Source organism: Coenobita brevimanus, chromosome 7 (genome assembly GCF_032717465.1).
Source record: "Coenobita brevimanus isolate Jiangsu-jjx chromosome 7, ASM3271746v2, whole genome shotgun sequence".
Lineage (NCBI taxonomy): Eukaryota > Metazoa > Arthropoda > Malacostraca > Decapoda > Coenobitidae > Coenobita > Coenobita brevimanus.
In genome coordinates, this window is record NC_136960.1 from 7,931,050 (window position 1) to 7,936,444 (window position 5,395).

General features: G+C 40.8%; 1 pseudogene; it reads left to right on the forward strand.

Moving 5' to 3' along the window:
* The first annotated feature begins 4,625 nt into the window (after positions 1 to 4,625).
* Positions 4,626 to 4,744, forward strand: LOC145405551 (5S ribosomal RNA; annotated as a pseudogene).
* The last annotated feature ends 651 nt before the right edge of the window (positions 4,745 to 5,395 follow it).

A 5,395-nucleotide genomic window follows, 5' to 3' on the forward strand; every position in this document is an offset into this window, starting at 1 on the left:
GTTATTACCTCACGTCCATACCACATGGCAGCACGTCCCATGACTCCGTCCTCGTCCTCGTCCTCGTCCTTGTCATCGAAATCTGGTTCCACATCACGTTGGGGCTGGGCATAGGATGTTGCACGTGGTTTCTTGGCCGGCTGCCCCTCTCTAGCAGCATGGTAAGTCACGTACTGCCGCTTCCTGGGAGACGGGACTTCTTCATCACTGCTGGTGGTTTCTTCCTCCTCTGGCTGCACATAATCTTTATCCACAACCTCATCGTCCAGTGGGGAATCACTGTCGCCTGTAAAGGCGTCCAGGGCGGCTTGAATTTCGCCCTCTGAGAGACCTCTCTTAGCCATGTCTGAGCAGGACTGTTGCTACCAGGTGAGTGGACGAGCAGCGGGTTAGTGTGGGTCGTGCAGGGTCACCAAGTGTCCTTGCCTGGTGGCAGGTAGGGGAAGGTCATGCGAGGATACGTACCGCAAATGAAGCGCGAAAATTGGAAATTTTCGAAATTATGCACTTTGCAATTGCACGACGTACCGGTACGTCGCCGGGACTGGCAAATGCAAATCGTTGCAACGTACCCATACGTCGACGGGAGGGCATGTTAAGGGACCTAAGCGACGAAGAAAGACTAAATAAACTGAATCTACCAACCCTACAGGAGAGAAGGAAAAGAGGTGACATGATAATGCCATATAAGTGCATATCAGGGAAGGAGAAAATAGACATAAATGATTACTTAATATATGGAGAAGCATTAGTAAGAGGACACTGCAAAAAACTGCATAAAAAGAGAGGTGATAAAGACATAAGGAAATTCAGTTTCCCAAACAGAGCAATTGATCAGTGGAATGCACTACCGAATGAAATAGTGTGTGCCAAAACAATTCACAAATTTAAAGATATGTACGATAAATATGGTTTAAGACACGGGACAGTACGAGCTTGACTCATTCCTGTAAAGATACAATTAGGTAAGAACAATTAGGTAAGAACACACACACACACACACACACACACACACACACACACACACACATAAATGTAGATACTGTGGAAATGGGAGAAGGCAGGGCTGAAGTGATATATATGAAATTAGAAACTGGAGAGAATGTTAAGAGAGATATGGCGGTAGTGTATGTTCCCCCAAAGACGAGAGCATGGAAGGATGACGAATACCATGAGATGTTGTCGGATATGGCTAGCTACTTGCAAAAAATAATTGAGAAAAGCAATAATATAATTTTGGTGGGTGACTTTAATTGTAAAGAGGTGAACTGGGAGGAATGGTACTCGGGAGGCGGCGAGGATTCGTGGGGTACTATGTTATTAAATATAATAATGAATAATGTGATGACGCAGTGGGTCAAAGAAGAGACACGGTTTCGAGGTGAGGACACACCAGCAAGGTTAGATTTACTGTTCACCAAAGAACCCGATGTAATAGAATCATTGGAATATCTCTGTCCTTTGGGAAAAAGTGATCACGTGGTCATTGAGTTCCAGATGTTAATAGGAAACGTCGAGCCAAGAGACGAGCTTCATAGACAGGGAAGATACAACTTTGGCAAAGGAAATTTTACAGGATTGAGAAACTTTTTTGAAAATGCAGATTGGAGAAAATTCAGAGAAACAAGAGAGATACAGAGGAAGTGGGATATCTTTCTAGACCTCTATAATTTGGGAGTGGAAAAATTTGTACCAAGAGTAAGAGGGAAAGAAAACAGGAAAAAGGAGTGGTTTAACAGAAGGTGTATGATAGCCAAAAAAGAGAGAGATAAGGCGTGGAACAATTGGAGAAAGAGAGGTAACGACAGAACAAAGGAAGAATATAAAAGAACAAGAAACGAATACACAAGAATACGTAGGGAAGAAGAAAGGAATTTTGAAAAAGGTATAATTGACAAATGCAAGGATGAACCCAAACTGTTTTATAGATTTGTTAATGGCAAACTGAAACAAAAGGAAGGAATCACCAAGCTGAAAGTAGATGGAGAGGTTTTTAAGGATGCGGCAATGCAAGCAGAAATAATGAACAAACGTTTCCAGTCAGTTTTCACTAAAGAAAAGGAGCTTGTGGAAGGGGAGGGAGTGATTAGAAATGTTCCGGTGATGAAAGATATAAAAGTGGAGGTGCAGGAAGTGTATAAATTACTGGAGACTCAAGATGTAAGGAAAGCCCCAGGACCTGATGGAATTTCTAATTGGGTACTGAAGGAATGCAGAGAACAACTGGCGGATAAAATTCACAGCTTAATTGTATGCTCACTGGAAGAGGGGAAAGTGCCAAAAGAATGGAAGAGGGCAAATGTGGTACCAATTTACAAGGGAGGAAACAGGGAAGAACCCCTGAATTATAGACCAGTGTCTCTAACCAGCATGGTCGCAAAATTGTGTGAGAGAATCCTGAAAGACAGATGGATAAAATATCTGGAAGAGATGAATATTTTGGCTGAATGTCAGTTTGGATTCAGAAGTGGAAGGTCATGTGTTTCCAACTTGTTGAGCTTTTACTCAAGAGCGATTGATTTGGTACAGGAGAGAGATGGTTGGGTGGATTGTGTGTACTTAGACTTAGAGAAGGCCTTTGACAAGGTACCTCATAAGAGACTAATGTGGAAACTAGAATATATAGGAGGACTAAAGGGGAAACTTCTGGAATGGATGAGAGACTTTTTGAGAGACAGACAAATGAGGACAGTAATAAAGGAAAAGATGTCTGGATGGAGGGAAGTAACAAGTGGAGTCCCTCAAGGCTCAGTGTTGGCGCCAGTAATGTTCCTGATTTACGTAAATGATATGGTAGATGGAGTGAACAGTTATGCAAGTCTGTTTGCTGATGATGTAAAGATCTTGAGGAAGATAGAGGTTGAGGAGGATTGTAAAATACTGCAGGAGGATTTGGATAGGATACACAATTGGAGCCGGACGTGGGAAATGAAATTTAATGTAAAGAAATGTAAAATATTGGAAATGGGTAAAAGTACCAGGAGACCATCACTGAATTATTTTTTGGGTAATGAATTAATCACAAAAAGGAGAGAAGAGAAAGATTTGGGAGTGCTGGTCCAAGATAGTTTGTCACCAGAAAAGCACATTAACAAGATAGTTGGAGAGACTTATAAGCTCTTGACTAACATAAGAGTAGCATTTCATTATATGGATGAGGAAATGATGAAAAAATTGATAGTGGCCATGATCCGCCCCAGGTTAGAATATGCAGCGGTAGTGTGGTCCCCACACAAAAAGAAAGATATAAACAAGATTGAGAGAATACAAAGAACAGCAACCAAGATGGTCCCCAGTCTGACAGACCTGTCATACAGAGAGAGGCTGGAAAAACTGGATTTGCCTTCATTAGAGGAAAGGAGAAAGAGGGGAGACATGATTGCGGTGTTCAGGACCATGGTGGGAGTAGATAAAATTGACAAAGAAGATCTGTTTGTATGGGATAAGAGAGCAACAAGAGGACATGGAATGAAATTGAAAAAGTCAAGCTGCTTGAAGGATATCAAGAAATATAGCTTTCCTTACAGAAGTATAGACTTATGGAATAGCCTGGACAAAGAGATCATCCAGTCTAAAAACTTAAACGAGTTTAAAGTTAAATTCGACTTATTGAGAAACAGCGACGGAAACCCACGAGCATAGTACATTCCGTGTATATCACAATTAGGTATATTCTTAAATATTTGGAACGACTTAGACAAAGAGGTGGTGCATGAGAAAAACATTCATGTGTGTAAAGGTAGACTTGATAAATGTGGATATGGAGACAGGACAACACGAGCATTGCTCAATTCCTGTATACTACAAATAGGTAAATACAAATAGGTAAATACACATGCAGTGACGAACAAGAAAGAGAAGATACGGAATTAAAAGTAAGCAATGAATCTGCCTCTAATGAAATAAAATAGCTTAAGAGGGAGAATAAGAGGTTGGAAGGAGAAAGGGACAGGTTGAAAAGCAAACTAGATTAGTATGAATCCAAATCAAGAATACAGGACAAGCACGTTAAAGAAATCAAGGAGCAACATAAGGGGTGGAAGAAATATTCAGGAAGAAGGAAATGTAAATTTGAAAGAGATTATAGAACAACAAAGCAAGGAGAAGGTAGAGAGGGAAGTGGTTAGGGTACTGAGAAGTAGAGAATCTTTAGTTAGGGATGTAGCAGATAAGAAAAAATGTGTAATAATTTCCGGAGTTAAAGAAAAATGTATGGCAATAAGATCAGAAAGAGAAAGAGAAGAACTGAATAAGGTTAAAGATATAATATCAGTAGTCATGGAGGAAAACAGCGATGCTCAAGAAGAGATTGAAGAGGCGTTTAGGTTAGGAAAGTACGAGGAAGAAGGGGCAAGGCCATGGAAGGTAAGGTTTAAGTCCCAGGCAACAGTAAACAAAATTATCAGTAGAACCTGGAAATTAGGAGACAAGGAAGGGTTCAAAAATGTTTGGATAAGGAGAGATGCAAATGAGGATGAAAGAGCTAAAATAAAGGAGTTAGTAAAGGAAACAAAGGTAAAAAATGAACAGAGAACGGAGGAAGAGAAGACTGTTTTATTGGAAAGTCATGGATCAGAAATTAAGAAAGTGGTACTGACGGAGAGAAGGAGAAAAGAAGGTATAAAAACATCAAAAATAATGTGAAGGTGGCACCGCTTCCCGTTCGATCAGCGAAGTTAAGCAACGTTGGGTCTGGTTAGTACTTGGATGGGTGACCGCCTGGGAACACCAGATGCTGTTGGCATCCCTACGTCAAGTGGGGTTGGTGGAGGATTAGTGCCCCTCCCTGTAAAACAATTAACTCTAAGCCCTTGGCCACCCTGTCTGGGATACATGGCGTCTGGCAATGAATGAATGAATGAAGACTAGAAATCAACGATTTTTTGAGGGTACATGAACTTGATGTTATGTGCTTTGTCGAGACCAAGTTAAGAGAAGATATTGATGTTCATATGGGAGATGGTAAATTCAAACTGTGGAGAAGAAACAGAAAAGAAAAAACGGGAGGAGGAGTGATGATAGCAGTGAAGAACAACATAAATGTTGATACCGTGGAAATGGGAGAAGGCAGGGTCGAAGTGATAAATATGAAATTAGAAACTGGAGAGAATAGCAAGAGAGATATGGCGGTAGTGTATATTCCCCCTAAGACAAGAGCATGGAGTGATGATGAATACCAGGAAATGTTGTCAGACATGGCTAGTTATTTACAGAAAAATATTGAGAAAAGCAACAATATAATATTATTGGGTGACTTCAATTGTAAAGAGGTGAATTGGGAGGAATATGGCTCAGGAGGCAGCAAAGATTCGTGGGGCACTATGTTTCTAAATATAACAATGAACAATGTAATGACGCAGTGGGTCAAAGAAGAAACACGGTTCCAAGGTGAGGA